The following is a 21,159-nucleotide window of genomic DNA, read 5'->3' on the forward strand; positions in this document are numbered from 1 at the left end:
TAAGGTCATACATATCCTTGTTCCACAGAAACCCTTTCTCCATTTTGAATATGCCCACTTTTCCTGCTGTGTTGGCAAATGAAAGCATGAAAAATGAGTAACAAGTGGAGCAGGCTCTAGACAAGCAGCTTCAGTTTGGAGAACAGAACTGTTCCAGCAGATATGTTCCTAGCACAGGGGAAGAGATTTAAAGAACAGTAGTTTGCAATAAGAAATGAATAGTCGTGTAAATCTCCAAGGAAGAAGAGGCCTCATATTGCTCTTTTCAGTGAGGTTCCCTTTTATGGAAAAAAAGCTCAAGAAACTAGAACACAGCCATTTTTTAGACTAGCATGATATAATACATCCACAACACAAATGCATGGACTCAGATGAGATTAGACAGAGAAAAAAAAGATTCCCAGAAAGTACATTAGGAAATGTAGGAAGGTGTGAAGAGGAAGGATGAGGTGAGAAAGGAAATGCAAATAAGGAGATTTTACAAGCTTAAGCAGCACTGCTTTAACATACTACTTTTGTCTCAGAAGGAGAAAAAAAATAAGATCACTGGTGATCCCTAGTCACAGAGCACAGCTGTGGAGCTAATATCAGAAAAACAAAACAGAACAAAACAAAAAAAAACCCACAAAACAACAGAGAAACTGATACGACTTGTGAAGGTGCAGATTGTTATTATTTATGTTACCCGAAGAGCCACAACCTGCTTCCTACTGAATAGGTGCGTTAGTTTGGAATATGTAGACACAATTAGTTTGTATGTAGACACAAAAGGTGAAGTTTAAGGTGGAGTCTGGAAAGGATGCATCATACAAGAAAAATCAGGGTGATGACCGGGAAATGCCTTCTTGGTTCTACTTTCCAGCTAGGTTCTCTAAGAAAAGGAGGCTTAAGTAAAGTGTCTATTAGCATCTGAATGCATGCACCTGCCCGTTTGTCCGCCCGCTGCCCTTCCTTCCCAAGAACGTGGTATGTGGTGGCCAGTTTCAACCAAACCCGAGAGTTTCAACCGAACTCAGACTAAATCAGAGAGGAGGGTGGGTAAAGATGCTGTTAAATGCCCTAAAGGAGGTGGAGGCTTGTTCGCAGTGCGTGATCCGCCCTTAGTACGCACCAGAGAAGTCCGGGGGGGCCACAGACCCGCCGCTCCCCTCGCTACAACCCCAGTTCCTCCGGACGCCCCGGCGGGGCGATGCGGGGCGCTCCCGGGGCAGACGGAGGGGCAAAAGGCTACCGGAGCTGGTGCCCGCACTCCTGGGGGGGGGGGGGGGGTGGGGGGTGGCGGTGAGAGCCGGGGCGTCGCCCCCCCTTCCCACACCCTCCGCGTCACCCACCCCCCACGGCAGGCGACAGAGTTCTCCGCGGCGGCGGGGGCGGCCCCCTTCTCCCCTCCCTCACACCTCCGCTGAGCGCCGCTCCCCTTCTCTCTCAAAGCCGGGAAGACCCTTTCGGTGCCCGCTCGGGGGCCGGGGCCGGGGCGGGGGCGGCGCAGGCGACGGGCGGGGCCGCCCCCGCGGAAGGAGCGCACCGCCCCCGGCGCCCCGCGCTGCCAGCAGGGGGCGCTGCCGGCACCCGCGCTCCCGCCGCCGCCGCCGCCGCCGCCGCCGGCCGGGCTAGCGCAGCCCCCCGGCGCCGGCCGCAGCCCCTGGGCCCGCCCGCGGCTGCCTCCGCGGCGCCGCGCCTCCCCCGCCCGCCCGCCGCGCTCCGCTCCGCGCCGCCTTCCTCGTAGCCCAGACACACGCAGACACGCGCGGCGCCGCCGCGGCCGTCCGGTCGCGCCACCCCCCCCCCCCCACCCCCCAACCCCTCCCTGCCCCCTCCTCCCCTCACCCCCCCCCTCCCCCTTCCCTCCCCACCCCCCTCCCCTTCACCGCCGCTCTCGCTGCGAGCGGCGCGGAGCGGCCCGGAGCGGGTCCCCCGCAGCCGGCGGGTGTCCGCTGCCCCGGTGTGCCCGTCTGAGCGGCGGAGCGGCGCGGCGCGGCGCGGCGCGGGGGAGAAGTGGGCGAGCGGCGTGGGGAATGGAGACGCCCGACAGCATCCTCGCGGCCGTGTGACGGCGAGCGGCGCTCACACACGCACACGCACCCGCCGGCTCGGAGCCGGAGCCGGAGAGCCGGGCATCGCCGCCCTGCCCCGTCCCACGGGGAGCCGGCATGGAGTGAGAGCAGCGTGCCACCGCCAGGTAAGGCGGGAAGGGTTACTCGAAGGGAGGCGGAGGAGGTGCCAGCTCGGGGCTTGCGTTTTGGTGCCTGTGCCCTTTCGGCTCGTTGCCGCCGCGTTTCTCCAGCCCCCCCCCACGCCCCCCCCCACGCCCCCCCCTTCTATCTTCCCCCCGCGAAACGCCTTTCTTCAAGCCCCCCGTCAGCCACAGCGGCAGTGCCGGGGGATGCGGGATGCGTTACTTATGTAACCGGGGGGCGAGCAGCCTCGGCCTCTTTCCTCTGGGCAAGCGGCGAGGTGGCGGCGGGGCAGCCGCGGCCGAAGCGGACACGATGGGGGGCCGGGCCGGCCCCGAGGGGCTCCGTTTCCAGCTGCCGTCGCGGGAGCCTCCCGCGTGGGAGCCCCGGGCCCCACGTCCTCGGGCAGAGACCTGCCGCCGCGACGTGGCCGGGGCTGCGCCCGCGTCCCCTCGCCTCGGGGCTCGGCAGCAGGCACCCGCGGGCGGGGACGACCAGGGACGACCGCCGTCCCGCCCGGCCGCCCCCTCCCCAGCGGCGCTCCAGAGGCAGTGCCGAAGCTGGGAGAACTTCAAAGCGGGGGGAGGGGGGGGGGGGAAGGGGGGATGCTGTTTTGGCTGCTCCCATCTCACTCCTCTGTGAGGGCAGCGGGGGGGCGGCTGCGCTGCGCGGGGCTGGGGTCGCTCTGGGCTGAGACGGGCAGCGCTGACGGCAGCCAGGGCCGGGCTGAGAGGAGCCGGAGCCAGGTTGAGGGGGCGGCGCGGCCCCGGCCCCGGCCCCGCTGGGCGGGCAGGGAGGGGAGAGCCTCAGCCGGGGGACAGGGACAGCGGGAGCGGAGAGGAGAGGGGATGTTCACGAAGGGGTGCCCGTCTCCACTTGATCGGAGGGAGAGCGAGCTCGGCATCACCATGGCGACCTGAGGGAGGAAAGCGATAAATAAATAAATAAGTAGGAGAGAACTCCCCCCCTTCCCCTCCCCCGGCCCCCGCCACCACCCCTTCCCGGACAGGTCCGGTCCCAAAGGTGGTGAGAAAGATGCCACAGACAAAACTTCCCTGTCGTGGTAAAAGGGGGCGGCGAAGGGCCGGGGGACCGTGATGGGGAAGGGGCCGCCCCGCACGGCTCAACGAGCCGCTGTTGTGGGAAGCAAAGTGCCCCCCGAGTCGCCGTGCCCGGGAGACTCTTCTCCGGGCCGCGGCAGGAGGAGGAAGCTGCTTCGGAGCGAGCTCCTCATGGCCTCTTATTGCTGTGCCAGCCGTGCCCCCCAGCCTCCCTCTGCCCCGCTCCCCCACCGCCCCGCGCCCCGCCGGCCCCCGGGCGCTCTGCCGCCGGCTGCGGGCCCGGCCCGGCCCCGCTTCAGGACCGCGGACAGCGGCGAGAGAGGCGGTGTCAGCACCATGGCCAGCGCCAGGGCTGCGGGAGCGCGGAGGGAGCGCGGGGGGGCGCGGAGGGAGCGCGGGGGGGGGGCGGAGGGAGCGCGGGGGGGGCGGAGGGAGCGCGGCCCCCGGAGGCGGGCAGGGAGCCGGCGGTGGGCTTTGGATAGGGGCCCTGCGCCGGGAGGACCGGAGTAACCCCCCGCCGGTGTCCCCGCGCCGTCAACGGCTGCTTTCCCCTGCCAGAGTCAGCCCCGAGCAGGGTGCCGCTCCCCGCCGGGTGCCAGGAGCCGGAGAAAGCCTCACCTACGGCCACTAAACTTTCCTGAGCCAACTGGGCTCAGGAGCTGAGAGCAAACACGTTGACAAATGTAATCTTCTATGCGAACTTGCTCGAGGTTGTTTCTTATGACTCTTTTGCAGTGGTTCTCTGTAACTTGTTATGGCTAACTGGTTCCCCAGCAGGGCTGTTCTCACGCATGACATCCATAAAATAAGTCCTGCAGAAATCGTGAAAAATATGTGTTATTGACTTGTTCTCCTTAAGAGAACTTGTTGAGAAATCGCACTTGAAGAAATTGCACTCTTAGCTTAGGGAGCTACCCTGCTGCTGAGTTGTACAATTACACAGGTGGAGTTTGTGCCAGTCAGGCAGATGTGATCAACTAATCAGAAAACCACCTCCCAACCAAGAACTGTTCTCAGACATTTGGTGACCAGTTTAAAGAAGTACACGAAGGTGGGGGAGGAGGAGAAAGGGGAAAGGAGGGAGAAGTATTCAGGTTAGTGATAATTCACCACAAGACATATTTATTGCAGTGAGAAGTTGTAAATTATTGGCTGTTTTTCTATACGTATCTCATGCTATTAGTTACATATGCAATTATTGCTTCAGACTATGAAAAAAATATTATAGAAAAGCAAACAGCATAATGCATAATATTCACTGGGGAAGATAGAGATGGATTAGTCACTTTTGTGCTGTTCACTGTGTCAGGATGTTCTTTTTTCATTAAGCAAACAAGATTTATTTAACCTTGCCTCAGTCCTGATAGGCAGTAAACTATAGATACGTGTAGAATTATGAGTTTTGAATCCAAATCCCCATCCTCTTGAGGTTATGCTTTAACTATAAGCAAGCTGTCAAATCACACCAGCTACTGAGCTCCTCCTTGGCCCATGTTCCTTCTTTGTTAGAAATTGTCTGCTTCAAATAAATCTTAGCCTAGCAGAGACAACCACATAGATGAGTCCTATTCAACCATGGGAGTTAGTCGGGCTTTGTAATTAATTATGCAGGGACTCCAAACAAATTCAGTTCAAAGAATAACAAGTTGAAGTCTTTTTAACTGTAGGTCCACATTCTGCCCTAGCTACACTTCTTGACAAGCCAAGTGAACTAATGAGTTAAGCCTTTATGGAAATGGAGACCTGAATTTCTTAATGATGAGCCTCACATATTCAGACCTATCTGACAGGGAGTATGGAAATAAAGGACTGAACTCTAAGTATGGGCTTGGGAACTCATTACTTCCCTGGGGGAAAATGAGGAGGAATAATAGAATACAACTCTTCAGGGCAGTTACCAGATCATTTACAATAGCTGAACCTATTGATTTTGTTATGTAAGGCAATATTCCTACAGTATCAGAATAATTTTATCAGATAATTACAAAATGATTTTTCCTTATAAGCAACATAAGAAAAAAATTAATTATAGCAACATCAACAGAAAATCCCACAACCACAACCTTAATCAATTTAGTAAAAGACAGAATTCTTTGTGGAATTTCTGCCAGTGCATTTACACCACATTCAATGTGAGCTTCCCAAGATACATAATTTCACTGCAAAAATACTTGTTTTTCATAAGCATGTATTTGTAGCCTTGTTTTATATTCATTTTATTGAATTGTGGTATTTTGGAAGGAAGCCAAGATCTGTCCTTCAAACTATGCAAGAGAAATAGAATTTCATTTATATTTTCATAAAATATCCATCACAAGGGATTTATTTCACATGTATAAACTCTATGTTGTTCTTTCTTTCACCTATAAAATATCAGGAACTCTGGACACTGTTGGTGTAAAGTTACTGGGTTTGTCATGATCTTCTCATGGTATTTGCACATATACAATCAGACTTTTACTCAGGAGTTGTTTATATGCTTCTATAAAAGTAAGAAGTAAAAGAATTCATATTAGCATTTTACCAAATAAATTAACCTATGTCTTAAATAATAGTTGTTGAAGTGTTGTAGAGAACACATTTCGATTTTATTATTTCTTTTATTTTCATTGTTGTTAAAAGCTTGGGAGCTCTGTTCAGTGTTTTCATCATCTGCTTGCTACAGAATGTTGGTTTTTAATTGGGACAATTAAACACTGGCAGTTTTAAAAAAGAGATATGGTTTAGGTTAATGTGTTTGTTACATTTATATGGATGTATGATTTTTACTGGTGGAGGAAGTTTGATACTAGAAAACGATATTCCTAGCATATTAAGTATCAATATTTAAATATTGATTATGTAGAAAGAGACCAATGCTTCTTAAACAATGAATGCTAAATTTACCAAACAATAAGCCCAATAAAAGCATTTTACTCTCATCCCCACTTGATAGTGACTTCCTGGAAGATTTTATGTTGGGGTTTGGTTTGTTTTTTTTTTTTTTTTTTGTTTTGTTTTGTTTTGTTTTGTTTTGTTTTTTAATTATTCCCCCAAAACTGTGTATTGGATGCTTTACTAGAATGCTACTGATACTGGAAATACTATTTTATTATATGTGTGTTATGAATAGCTGGAATAAAAGTACTGAACAATAGGAGGATACTAACTCCACTTTTTCACACATCACTGCAATTTTTAATTATGCTCAAGGATGCTGGCTGTCATGGAAGCTTGAAGCCTTCTGACAGAGCCTCATGACAGTGTTGTGGAGTGTCCGTCAAAAGGACAGACCATACCAGGCCACCCCAACCCAGCATACTGCAGGAGGTGAATGAGAGCAATCCTGTCCATGCAGGGACTGGAGGAGGAAAACCTCTGTGGTCAAAAGTCATGTGCAGAGACTGGAATTTTTCAGTCATATACATTAGTATGGCAGCTGCAAAAGCACTGTGCTACAGGTATGAATCATGTCCATGAAGAGCCTCAGAGCACCATCCTCACTGAACTCATCACCCATGGTCTGCCTGGTAGAATATCATACAGGGCCAAGGGAACTTGAAAACTAAGGAAAGACATCTTGATTTTATTTTAAAGGCTCATTAAAATGGGTTTTGCTAGCTATTAACATGCAGTCTACTCATGAGCTTTCACATATGACCAGCAAAACATCCTGTCTTCAGATACAGGACCAAAATAGTAAATTTTAAAGTTCTTAAAAGATAGGCAATTTCTACCAAATTTCATGTGAATGGATCCTCAGGATCACACAATGCCCAGTAAAATCAGTGAAAATCTGCAAGGACTGTACACAGTCCTGACTGCAGAAGCCCCAATTCATGCCAAAGGCTGCAGAAGAAGCTCTAACATAAATGAGAAGATAAGTTTGCTCTGGAGTATTAGTCAATAGAGATTTGAATTAAAAAATAGCTAAAAAGTGAAAGCCCTTTGATCCCCTGCTTCTATTTGCCATTTACAACTTCAGGTCAGGCATTAACAGTATCTGGGTTTGAGATACAGCATAATATTCCCAGTATAAGCATCCACAAGAATAGTGTATGTAGGTCTAACTGTGAATAAGATCAGAAACACCTTCAGAAGATACATTGTCCTATTATGATAGTAAATATCACCTTAGTATTGGAAAATAAAAGACTCGTTCTATCAGGTTTGCCTTACCTCAGAATTAGTCCAAGTATATGGCTGAAAGTGTACATTCCTGATGTACACCATTCTTCAGTTTGATATTATTTACTTCCAAGATGCATTTACTTTCTTGCCTCACTTCTATAGGAAAATAATAGAGTATATCCAAGGGCAGAACTAGCCTTGCAGTCAGAAAACTCTAACATTTTCACACATAGCTTGCAATTCACAGAAGTAAATTATGGTTCCATAGAGATTTAAGTTTTTTAAAGCATTTGTATTAATAGCACTGTATGTGTTAGTGCAGACAGTGAAGGCTCATTCAAATATTTAAGCCAGAGAGCCTGCTATTAATCCTTACTGCCAATGACCTACCTACCCTTTCTGTCATGTGCATAGTGAGTGGTTCATACTGAGAGAGCTCAGCTTCAGACTTTGACATTACGTGGACATCTGAGCCTTCAGAAAAGCTTCCCAACCAGAGGAAGTATCTGACTCATTCCAACAGAGACTTCAGGATGCTGGCAGAAATGTAAATACAATCTTTTCCATTTGGCCTTGAGGCAGCGCCACCTGATCCTCATTGCCCCATGGCTAAAGGCAGTGGTTGGAGACAGTATGGGTGGGGACAGATGCTCGACACCAGCTTGGATATGGTTCGACATCCCATCACAGGCCTGCAGAAACAACCTTAATCTTGACTTTAATTTCCCTTCATACCCTTTGACCTGACTGCACTGGGTCTTTAAGTTCAACCATGCTTTCAGAAAGAGAAGTCCTAGGTCTGATTGCCAGTGTTACAGCAGTGATGGAATTTCATGGGCAAATAAACACTAAAGATCGTAGGTTTATACAGCTGTTCTGTATTATTCCACATTCGTTTAATCTGCACAGACTGTTGGAGCCTGACCTGAAGAAGCCACCATGTAAAGGAGTTGTTGGGACTCGCTGGATCAGAATGCTGGGACTTGTTTTCTGATGAAAGCCAAGTGCTGGGATTTGTGCTGAATTCTCAAAAAAATTTCTGGACAAGAAAACAATAATGTGCAGATTGAGAGGGTGAAATAGGAGGCTGAAAGAATGAACAAGATGATGAGAGAGAGAGTGCATGAGAGCATAGTTAATTCAGTGGTCTAATCAACTGTGTTCTGCAGTGCTTTATCATAAGCATCCCTGCATTAGGCTCACCAGCTCAGAGTGCTTTGCAGCATTGCAGGAAATCCTCTGCTTTTTGCTTCCCATTAAAAAAAAAAAATCTCATTGTGTCCTGTTAATACAGACAACTTTGTCAGTGAAAGCAAAGGAGAAATTATCATATAATTTAGTATTTATCATAATCAAGAGCAGGGGTTCATTAGAACAATGAGCAATCGCCAAATTATTCCTCAAAGTATTAATTTGAAGAATGAGAAAATAATTATATTTCCTACCTTCCTGTTTCCCGCCTCCCCCCCTCGTTGACACACACAGTCTGCAGTTTCTATCATCTTGTCAGATCAATTTCCCATTCCTGAAAAGAAGCATTTATGCTAAATGATTGTAATTAAGAACCTTCTTCTTCCAACTCAATAGCTGTCTGGACATGGACAGGTAATTCCCTATTGACTTCCATGGGTCCAGATTTTCATAGAAAAAGCTTCAATAGGCAATGCCTGCTTTGCAAGTAGAGCCTCGCTGGGTTCCCTATAGTATCAGTGCAAAGAGCTGGGCAACTCTAAAGGACAACTTTAGTCCACCAAAGATCTCAATTGGCCTCTAGAGATGTCATATTTTGATGCCTCAAGTTTCATGGGATGTGTGTCAAGTAATTAAATCAATGTGGCAATCTACAGATGCAGAAGGTGTGGGAGATGAATCCCTGTCTTCAGAGCTCCCATACAGAACTGTACCCACTAAATTTCTTCATTTGCGTGGTCCTACATCACTGTTTTCATGGCTGGCTTATAAAACTATCAAGATTATGTAGGCTTATTTTTTTCTCCCACTGTTTCTGACACTCTCCAGTTGCAGCATGAAGCACTTCAGTGCTTCCTGGTCTTCAAGGTGGACTTAGACTATCAGAGTTGGAACCAACAGCAGGAGCAGGGAGAACATAGTTATGCAAGGAAATGGAAGGAAACCTTTTTTAGTAATTAAAACCAGTAGCTGTTTAAGGATAACAAGATTGCCATCAATTGCAATGGGCTCTCTGAATCATGATCTCTGTCAGTGTGGAGAGGAAAAGAGGTTGAGCTGGAAGGGAAATAAAGGAAACTGTGCCGGCTTTGGTACTGCCCTAGTGCTGCATTCTGCTTAGTATGCTGCTGGCTTTCTCTGGTACAAATGCAGGAAAGCATATCAGTTAGATGGGAAATAAATAAAATGCCTCATTTAATTCTTTACTGAATGGGAACTAGAGATTATCAAATCTTCACTCACCATCATTTTTACAGGGGAGGAGGAGAAAGGAGTCTGTTGGATCACAGCCCATCAGTGCTACCCAACATGGTGTGTACATCAAACTGGAGCTGTCTCATAAAATGCAGTGTCTCTCCAGTAATCTTGCAATCCGTGGCTGTTGTGAATTACTGTATAAGAATTCTAATACACCAGGTAGTTAATCATGTTAAATAAACTAGATATGTATTTATATGAGACAAGTATCCAGCAGGATATGGATGATCTTTACGAAGATACTGTATTCCATCTAGGCATAATTACATTACAGCATAAAGTGCATCAGAAGTCTTTCAGGATTACAAACAAAGCAATGTTAATCTACTTTCCAGAAATATACCAAAGTTACCATTAAAATTGGAAAGAGAAACAAGCAAACAGAAGATCATAGTTACTAAGAAAATATTCCAACAGTATCTGCAATATTCTAGTGCTGGTGACTGTAATTATATGTAGGATATTTACAGTATGATTTTGTGGTAGCTGTTGGTAAATGTTCACTTTGCACTTGTGAGTGCTATGCAGTATATGAGAACACAGCTCTCAAGTAACACTTCTCCAGACATTCATTACCATTACTTTCTTCTCTGCAACTGGATGTAAAGTTTTACTAAGTGACCACAAACTTCTGCTGCATCCCAGTGCCAAATTCTGTGTCTGAGTTCTTCATTGCTAATCAGAGATTGCAAAGCTATGTAAAAATTTAAGAAGGACAAAATTTGGAAGAGGTGGGAAGAAGGAAAGCTCAAGAGAGAATGAATAAAGACATACAAAAAAGGGAAAGGAAAAGAGCCTAGAACTGGATCATAAACACTCCTATATTCAGAACAGTCCATTCCACAGTTCTGGGATGGCTCACTGGAGTGTAGACTGATTTGCAACATCCAGATGCTGCTGATGACTATTTCCCTTCTCTCTACCCCTTGCAACTAGCAAATTTATGGTTTTAATTAGAATCCATCTCTTACCAGATCAAAGGGCTCAGAAATGCATTTCACAAGAAGCTGCAGCAGTTAATATACTAACTTAACACTACCAAAGCCTTTGCCTTCTGGATATATAAAAAAATAATTATAAAGGTATTCTAAACTGCTATCCAGAAAAGAAATAATACCTAATGTGTATAAACAGCAAACATCTGTTACTGTCACACTGCATTCCAGCAGTATTTGCTGCAGGAAATAGCTTTGCTCTTTCATGAAGGAAGTGGAACAATAGCAGATATGAAACCAATATATCTCCAACCAGAATTTAAGCTGAAATATTGTATGAAGTCAAAAAATTTAAAAAAAAAAAAAAAAAAAAAAAAAGGAAAATAAAAAGACAGGCAGAATTAAGAAGTTCTGTCTTGGACTGTTTGCAAAGAGCAGGACTCATGGTTTGTATGTTATTTTGTTTTTAATTACAGCTGCATTCAGACATTCAGAAGCCAGACTGGTGGGTTTGGGGAGTCACACACAACTCACATTTTAGAAGAGAATTAAGCTGCTGGCTGGTAGGAAAATCAGGTAGGCCCTTAGAAATTCTGAAAAGATGTATGATATTATCATGAGGAGAAATAATAATAACAGAAGAAACTGGAGGAAGACTTGCTGGAAATGTAGGATTAGTAAATCCTGCCAAGGTGTTACAGAAACAGAATCACAGAAAATATGTGATCTTGTACACGCATTTTTGTCAAAGAGCATTAAAGTATTTCCATTAACTTCAATGCCTTTCATATCAGACCTTAAATGTAAATGTATTTTAAATAGGTTATTATATAAGAGAGGTCTGACATACAGCTTACTTAATACATCTCAGGATGACTTCATTACTTAAAACTGTCGTCAGAAATAATCCAGCCTAAACTTTGTTCCTATTTGTGCTACGTAATTTTAAGTGTGCAGCCAGTAGACAGAGGGAAAGTAACAAACTAACATATTCTAGAAACATCTACAAATATTTCAAATCCTTTTCCATTATGATTTTAAGATGCAGTTTCTCACATTTTGCCATAGTGCAAGCACATGGTACTCCTATGGGAGTTCTTCAGCTCCCTGGGAGTAAACATAGCACATTTTCAACAGCGATGGCTGTGTATCAACCCAAACATTTACCAGGAGTTGGAGCCTGAGTATTTCTGCTTGACCTTTAATAAAGATCAGCCTGCTTTAGGTCCAAAGCATGGATTTAGAAGTAAATATGAAAATATATTTCAAAGCAGTTTATTTTAAAATTAATGGCTGTTGCAACCTGCATAGAATGTCAGTCAACAATGGTCGAGGTGAGGGCAGCTGAAATGATCAAATCAGAGGCATAAAAAATATCATCTGTCATATTTTCTCACACCAACCAATGAAACATCATCATTATTTTTTAAAAAATCAGAATAGTCAGATTTATGCTATTGCTACTTCCCCTTAAGTTTTTCATAAACAAGCAGTACAGAATCAGACCCATATCAATTTATGGCAATAAGTCTAACCATTCTGTCAGTTTAAAAGAAAAACAAAAAAACTGTTTAGATCAGCCGTTTATACAGATCACTATGATGAAGAAGAAACTGAGAGATGGGAACTATATTATGCCTATATCCTGGTTTTGGCTGGAATAGAGTTAATTTTTCCTCTTAGTAGCTAGAATCATACCGTGTTAAGGAGATAGCATGGTTAAACTAGATCTTGTACAAAGAGGACCTTTTCAGTAGTAAATAAACATTAGATCAAGTCTAATGAAAAATTACTTTATTGAACAGTAGACTCATTAAAATGCCAAGTGACATTATAGCTATCAAGTGTGTAGGCAGGGCTACCCCATATGGTTCAAGACAAAGACAAGCTAAGGAACAGGGCTGTGCAATTGGAAAGGTGAGAGCAAACATGGGTAACTGAAATGACAAGAAATCTTCATTTTGTTCTTGTAAACAAGGCGTCAGGCACCCCGCTTATGAGCAGAAGAGGGAGAAAAATCAGACTTCACTTTTTGCAAATTACACAGAGGAAGAACTTAAACTTTCTATAACAATTACATTTCTGGCTTCAAGCTAGCTTTTGATTTCAGTAAAATCTAAATATGTGTGAGGCTGGACCCAAAGTATATATTACACACTTCAGCATAGTCGCAGTCTAAAGAGTGGATTTTGTGAGTTGGCTTCATAGTTAGTTGAGCATTATTGGTAAAGATGCACCATCAGAAAAAAAAGCAAATGACAAAACAAAACAAAAAACCTACACCAAGAAAAACAAACAAAAAAATGCTACCACAAAACTCAAAGCTAAACTTCAAACATTACTCTCCAGTTGTAACTGTAATTATCAAAGCCACACTCAATAACCTAGAATTAGCACTTCTACTTAATCCTACACACTGACGTGGGAGGCAAAGAGGAAGAGAACAGTGTAGTTCTGATGCAGCTAGATAAACATGTATTAACGATTGGTAGAGAGGTCAAAATTAGAACTATTAGAAGTAAAAGTTAAAAGAAATTTTTTAAAGGCATCTCTCCCCAAATAAAAATGTTTATACAAATAACTGGAAAATAAAATGCTTTACCTTTGTATTGCCTGTGAATATGTCCTCTGTGCTAGTAATCAAGGACCTAATCTTGTATGTCCTACCAACTTCCAGGATTTTGGTCCATGTGAAAAGACTCTTGTTCAGGGTATGTATAATTATTACTCTAATTTAACCCCTATCATGGACTGCTAATGAACTCAGAATGAACATTGCTGAATATAATAATTATGAAATAATTTCACAGAATTATAGAAAAAAAATATTAGAAAGGACCTCTGGAGGTCTCCAGTCAAACCTCACCGTTGCCAAGGAGAAATAAATAATCCTTTCCCTCAACCTGCTTGCTAATTTGTTACTAATGCATCCCAGTATACCTTCAGCCTTCATTGCTGTAAGGGTACACAGCTGATCCACGTTCAACTTGCTGTCTGTAGAACACACAGGTCCTATCTTGCAGTGCTGCTACCTAGCAAGTTGGTTCCCAGCCTGTATTGATGCATGGCTTGCTCTTCCCCAGGTGCAGGACTTCACATTTGTCCTTGTTCAACTTCATGAAGTTCTTGATAGCCAATTCCTTGTGCTTGTCTAGATCCCTTTGAGTAATATCCCTACCCTCCCTGTGCATCAGCTTCTCCTTCCAGTTTGGTGTCACCTGAAGGCTGGCTGAGATGCCTTCAGTCCTGTTGTCCAGGTCACTGATGAAGGCATTAGAACTGGCCTCAATAGGTATCAACCCTCAGTGAACACCATGAACTGTTAGACTCGAAACTGTACACCCTTCAAGTTCCAAGGTCTAGTCAGTTTTCCACCTCTCCTTACAGTCTTCCCAGCCAGTCCATTCGTCCATGTTTGGTTAACAGAAACTATGGGATAGTGTTGGAAGTCTTGATAACGACTTGCTACTCTCCCCTCATCCACAGACCTAGCCATTTCATTGTAGAAGGCTGTCAGATTGGCCAAGCATGATTTGCCAAAGGATAAATCCAAGCTGACTGTTCCTGATCATGTTCTTGTCTTTCATGTCTCTGAAAATAGCTTTTCTGAAAATATCCTCCATAGTTTTCTCAAGAACTGAAGAAAGGCTAATCAGCCTGTAGTTCCCTAAATCCACCTTCTTATCTCACTTAAAAGGAAGGTATATAATTTTCCTGTTTACAGTCATAGAGGAACTACTTATGTGTTTTGATTTTTAATATTCTCATATTCATTATTCTCATTTTTGAATTTCATAATTCTTTCCACTTTGAGAATCCTTGTCTCTTGCTGCTAACTTGGCTGATTCTCAGGGTATAACTTAATTTTCTGTGTGAATAGTCTATCATCAGATGATTATATGGCAATCTTTTCCAAATTTCTGTCACATTTCTAGAAGGCTTACATTTCGTTTGTAAAGCTTCCTCCTGCAAAAAGTAGGTGTACAGTATCCCAGCCCAGAAATGGATTTGGAATGTTCTTTTATAAAATGTTACCTTTATAAAATTCCTACCCTCACTAAATACTTTAGCTATATTCTTTCTGTGTGCATGTGTACTGGAACAGGAATCTACGTAATTTGGAGAAACTTTTAACTCATTTGCAATGAAACAAAGGTAAATGTTAAAAATGTTTAATCATTTGCTTGGCAAATGTTTGTTGTGTGAGTAGCTCTGCACTACTGAAGTCCATAGAGCTATCTGGGCATCTACAGTTATACATAGGTATATAAGAGTTTTGTTTTGGTTACTTCTTGTCCCTACCATGATCTTGTTTTTTGCTGATATTTTCAAATGTATATTTTTGGTACTAGTCTTACATAAAAGGTAGCTGCTGCTTTTGAAGTGAATAAGAGTTTTCCTCCTCATTTCAGTGGGAATAAATTGAAACCCTTAATTGCATTTTGTCACCTTGTCATAGTTTAATCCCAGCGGGCAACTAAGCACCACAGAGCTTGCTCACTCGTCCCCCACCCCATCCTAGTGACATGGGGATGAGAACCAGAAGAAAAGTAAAACTCATGGGTTGAGATAAGCACGGATTAATAACTGAAACAAAATATGATATAATAATAATAACCATAATAATAATTGCAATGTAAAAGGAGATAACAAAAAAACAGAGAAGGAAAATCTAAGAAAGACAAGCAATGCACAATGCAATCACTCACCACTTGCTGACTGATGCCCAGCCAGTCCCTGAGCAGCAATTGCGCCCGCCCCCCCGGCTGCCCACCAACTTCCCCCAGTTTATGTCTTGACTGTGATGTTCTATGGTATGGCATATCCCTTTTGCTAGTTCAGGTCAGCCATCCTGGCCATGCTCCCTCCCCGCTTCTTGTGCACCTCCTCACTGTCACAGCATGGAAAACTGAAAAGTCCTTGATGTAGGATAAATACTACTTAGCAACAACTAAAACCAACAGTGTGTTATCAACATTATTCTCATACTAAATCCAAAACCCAACACTACACCAGCTACTAGGAAGAAAAGTAACTCTAACCCAGATGAAACCAGGACACGCCTATGCCAATCTTTGTGGGAGAACTTTAGCATAGTGATATTTTCCTCATAGACATATCCTTGTGCAGTAATAATTGAAAATGTGAATTAACTTCATTAACTATCACATAATCAGGGCTTTTTTCTAAGACAGTCAAATTTCTGATTGACTTACACTGCTACAGTAGTGATTTGAATTAAACTACTGCCATTTCAGTTCACTAATAAAAGCACAGCAAGAGCATTACGAGGAATTCTGAAACAAATATACTCCTGCTCTGCTTTGCTTTTGATCAAACTGTTTTCTCCATCTTCTTTCTTAGCTCCATGACTACCAGTGTCTCTAGACTATACTCTGGGCCACCAGAGCTGTTTCAGGTACTGAAATAAACAAAATACTCATTATTTACTCCCCCTCAAGTGGCTAATCTTTCCCTCACCTTCTTTTCCCCTTGCTCCTTCTCCTGCTCCTTATATCTGCAGCTAAAAGCATTTTTCTTCATTCAGTTTGTCAAGGCTGCTGAATAAAGCCTTTTATCCCCACTGTGCCTCTGAAAACGTGCCATAGTTACCCTCCACACTTGGAGGGACTTCTCATATCCCTCCTGAAGGTGTTCTTCTCTTTTCCGCAACGTATATAATGAGAAAGCTCAGGGGTATAAAGGTTTATTGAAAAGTGGACCAATTATCCTGTTGTGAGAAGCAGGCAAATTCTAATTTGCCCAGATTAGAAAGGAGTAAACTCCATCCTCTAGTACATGCCCTCACCTAAACTGAAATGGCTTTCATTTCCCCACTGCAATTATATATTCTGTCTCTTAGTGTAATGATGTATTTTGTCCCCAAGAGCATGCAGGGGTGAAGTGCTAAAAAGTGCTAAGAAACACTTCAGAGCACTAACCACGAGCAGACAGAGTACTCCATTTTTTAAACAAAAAGCAATTATAGACCTTATTAACCTGTACCTCTTCTACAGGTAATGGGACAGGATCAAAGAATACAGTCCTTACTAAAAAACCACAAAACATAGTTTCAGTTTAGGAAACAAAGCAGGGGTGTCAGGACGATGACTGGGAGAGCAATGTTGCACAGCTCTGTTTATTCTCTCTCAGACTCATCAAAGACTGAGTGTTCAGATGACACACATTAAATTTAAAGTCAAATAATGGTTTCTCCTGATCACTAGCACTTTGAACTTTTAAGTAGTATCTCAGAGTGAAGCTCTCCTGCCTCTATCAACTCCCACAGAAAGAAGAACATTTCAATCTTAGCATCATTACAGTAGATGCAGCACGCAGCATCTTACAGCTCTACATTATTGACAGTGCCATAAAAAGAAGATATGATGAAAAGAGATGCAGGCCAAAGTAACTCCTGATTTGCATGCCATACATTCTCACTGGTGTTGTATGGAATGGATCATATACCAGAGGATAGAGACTTGGAGACTTGCTGAATACAGCAATCATATACTAGGCAAAAATTGTAACCCTTCAGAGCTAGTTCCTCAGCGTGGGTGGCCACAGGTATGAGAAGCTGACCCACAGATGAAATAGAGTGTTTCTCCAGTATCAGTTAGGTTCTTTGCTGACATAGAAGATATAGCTGCTCTGTACTATACTGGCTGGCTCTTAGTGCCTTCAGTCCAGTGCCATGAATGGAGAACAGCAGATTCCAAAAGCTTCCATTGTGATCTCCACATGCCACTGATGATCATACAGCTACATCCACTTGGGGATTTCTGAATGTCAGAAGAATACCATGGTCAACTACTGCAAATGGTCAACTATTTGCACCAAACCAGGGCCACAGAAATCTGGTACTAAGTACACAATTATGCATGCTTTTTATCAGGTCACTGAATTAAATCTGTGGGCTACAGCAGTTTATTACATACACAGAGAGATGGACATTTTGCCTGGCACAATTATCCTCTAATCCAAATAATCCTTGTTAAAGAACTTCATTCTGTTAGCTGTCACAAACTGAAGTCGTTCACCTTTATAATGAAATTCAGTGCTCCGTTTCACTGTCACTTTCCTCATCAAATAATTCTTGTCTTTCCATGCTGCTGCAGTATTACATAACCAGCCATGTGCAAAAGCTGGATGAAAACCCAGTTTAAGAGCCAAGCTCAACACAGCACAGCCACATTCAGCTATCTATTTGGAGAAAGGTACAAACTCTTGGTTGACCAGTTCCCATTATAAAGTAACAGTGTTCAAGTGTTATAATTGTGATTGTCCCCTGCCTTGAACTCCAGAGAGCCACATATATATCTGATGAAAATCAGAATGGCAGAATTTGATAACCACTTCGCAAGAGTGTGAACAGCATGTAGAGCAGGTCTCCAAAACAGCATATTATCATTAGCATGAGGTAAAGTAAATCATCCATCTTAATCAGACTAATTCTCCAAGGTGCAACATTTGTATGTGCAACATTTGCACATACAGGTCATGATGCACTGGAGAATCAGGTCTGCTGTTGATAAAAGATAGTAAAATTACAATGAAAAGCAGGGGAGTAGTGGGATGGAGAGAGAAGCAAATAATGTTTTGACAGCAGAATCCAAGAGAACATACTACCTTTGTAAACTTGCTAACATTTCAGTGAAGGAGTTTCAGGCTTTCCTTCAGCAAGGGTGTGAATTTCTCCCAATGTGCCTGAACAGAGATTAAAAGAAAGCATAAAGGTCAAATATCATGAGTAGCAATACTGATTACTTATTAAAATCCCACTATGCAAGGTGCATATAAGGCCTTAAGCTTCGTTCTAGACATATAAAGCATGCCATAAAATGCAGTGCCCAGACTGAACTGTGGCTGAGCTACTTTCAGATCTAAAAGTTTAATGTGGTGCTGCTCCCTGGAGAATTAGTCCTACCAGGAGGCAGGGCTTCTTCATACACAGGTACACCCTCATCCTAACACTGCTATACAACGTTTAGAACCCAAGTTAGCAATTCTGTACAACAAAATGTCCTACCAATAGTTCACCACAGGATTCAGTGTCTCCCTTACAACAAAGCAGCAGAATTCATCTAGGCCAACAGGTCAGTAGGCCACTAGCCCAGCAGCTCTCAAAAGTTATTAAATTCAAGTTTCAGGATGGAGTTTTAAATAGGAGGTGTTTAACAATTGTCACAATGTACATAACAGAGAGTGATGAACACAGGTAGTTCCACAAGTATCTTGTCTCTAACTATCTATCAACATGCATCACTAAGGACAGTGACAGATGAAATCCCAAGCCTTGGACTACATTTGCAAGGGCTGTATATATTTTTCCATGAATGTCAAGAGGGGAAAGATATTCAGCACTGAACATGCCACTTTTAATAGAATTTCTTAAGACTCATGAAGGAAAGTTGTGAGATTGGGAGATCAGATGAAACAATGATCATAAACATTTTAACACAGGAAACCTCAAAGACAGTCAGTAGATGATTGTACATGTTTTGCAACAGTACCAGTAACAGAATAGGAGGAAGAGGAGGGATAAAGTTGGCTACATCCATCTTTGGAGACAGACAGTTTCCAGTTCCTGAGTAATCATCTGCTGAGATCAGGAACAGATACATCGTCCTGGTAGGCAGGAAAAAACCTAATACAAATCTGTTACAAAAGAGCTCCTAAAGAATTCAGAGGATGCATTACTGCCAAGCAGCCTGAGTCTGAACTGACTAACTGAAAAGTTACTCAAGCGTACCTGTACCACTAACCACGTTTCTTACTCCAGATGCTGATACTACCTTGAATGATCAAATCAAAATTAAATAGAAAGCTCAGAGAGCTAGAGCAGAGGACTTAGGGGAACACAGAGAACATAAATATCAGGAACATAGTCTTGGCCAGTTCTTTTAGAGAAGGGTCAAGCGCATGAAGAGAAAAGAACTAGGGTTCAGGCCCCCCTGCTTACACAGTATAACTGGGATGGAGTGTGGCTTCTTTAACCACAGAACTAGTGATAAGAGAAGTGCTACTGCCTGACAAAGAGAAAGGAAAATCACCTTTGCTTACACACCTCCTCCTGGAGGAGGATTTTATCTGCCCTTGAAGGAAAGGATGACAGAAACTTTCAGGAAAAATTTCTTCACTGAAAAGACTGTCAAGCATTGGAACGGGCTGCTCAGGGCAATGGTTGAGTCACCATCCCTGGATATATTTAAAAGATGTGTAGATGTGACACTTCGGGACATGGTTTAGTGGTGGACTTGGTAGTGTTAGGTTAATGGTTGGACTCGATGTTCTTAAGAGTCTTTTCTAACATAAATGATGCTGTTTCTATGATTCTAGGTATGTGTAAACACCACTGACTTTAACAAGGACCTAAAACCAAAGACATGCATAGGGCCATTCAAGAGAAGGTCATAAAAGGGATGAAGTGAATGAGTGAATCAATCCGTTAAGAAAACCTGATTATTTCCCTTTTGTTTCCTGTCTTTCTTGCATTAGCACAGACATCTTAATAGATGAGCAAGATAACATGTTAACTGGTGCACCAGAGGCTTGAAGGTGGCTGATACATTAGGTTTATTCAGTGCTTGTCCAGACATATTGTTGATGGGGAGGAACTAGATGTAAGTGTGCATATAATGATAGAAGAGAAAAGGAACATGGTGCTAATATGCAGGGGGTTTAAAAGAGGTCACACACACACACACACAAGAGCCTTGGCCCGCTTCTCAACACGAAGGAAAGCTACAGATGATACTCAGTAGGATAAAGAGTATTTTATGGTTTTTGCATCAGCTCTCACTGGAAAGGCCTGTGGTAAGCAACACACTAGTACTGTTCAAACCAAGATTTTACTCTGTAACTGGAAAGGTACATACTACAGTGTACATAAAGCTAGATATTTTAAAATCAATTAAAACTGAAGAATACATAAAAGGACTGCCTGAGACAACATCAAAGCTACCTGAGAATTCATGGAGAATGAGGGAAATTCTAGCAGAATGGAAAGAGCAAGCGTGGTGCTCATCTTCTTTAACAGGAAGTATGTTGCATGGAAAAAGGAAGAGAAACTGATGAATTATGGACCACTCACCTTAACTTAAGCTCTTTAAAAAATAAAAACTGCTTTAGGCACCAGAAAATATAAGCTGAGAGCTGCAAAAATGGTGATATCAACAGCACATTGCATCAAGCCAGTCTAATTTCATTCCACAGTAGATCAACACAGGCTAAGAAAGAAGCTGAGAAGGTCATATATTTTGATTTTATTAAGACATTACACCATCTGCCACAGTATTCTAATAAGGAAGCAGTGAAACTTGGTCTAGAAGAAATTACCTACTCATGGTTACAAAACTAGTTGTAAAAGTGTGCTAGTGAAGAATTATAAGTGGTTCATTGACAGTATGGAAGGATGTGTCAGGTCGGGTC

At 43.4% G+C, this 21,159-nt stretch overlaps 1 protein-coding gene across 1 annotated transcript in view; it reads left to right on the forward strand.

Annotated features, from left to right (window-relative positions):
- Nucleotides 1-2,103: 2,103 nt before the first annotated feature.
- The window catches only part of KCNJ6 (potassium inwardly rectifying channel subfamily J member 6), a 167,412-nt gene continuing 148,356 nt past the window's right edge, over nt 2,104-21,159 (forward strand). The window contains exon 1 of the mRNA XM_033011232.2: nt 2,104-2,179. The gene's annotated coding sequence lies outside the window, so the exon portion shown is untranslated. The remainder of the gene's footprint in view (nt 2,180-21,159) is intronic.

This window comes from Tyto alba, unplaced genomic scaffold, assembly GCF_018691265.1.
Source record: "Tyto alba isolate M040663 unplaced genomic scaffold, T.alba_DEE_v4.0 Super-Scaffold_14, whole genome shotgun sequence".
Classification (NCBI taxonomy): Eukaryota; Metazoa; Chordata; class Aves; order Strigiformes; family Tytonidae; genus Tyto; species Tyto alba.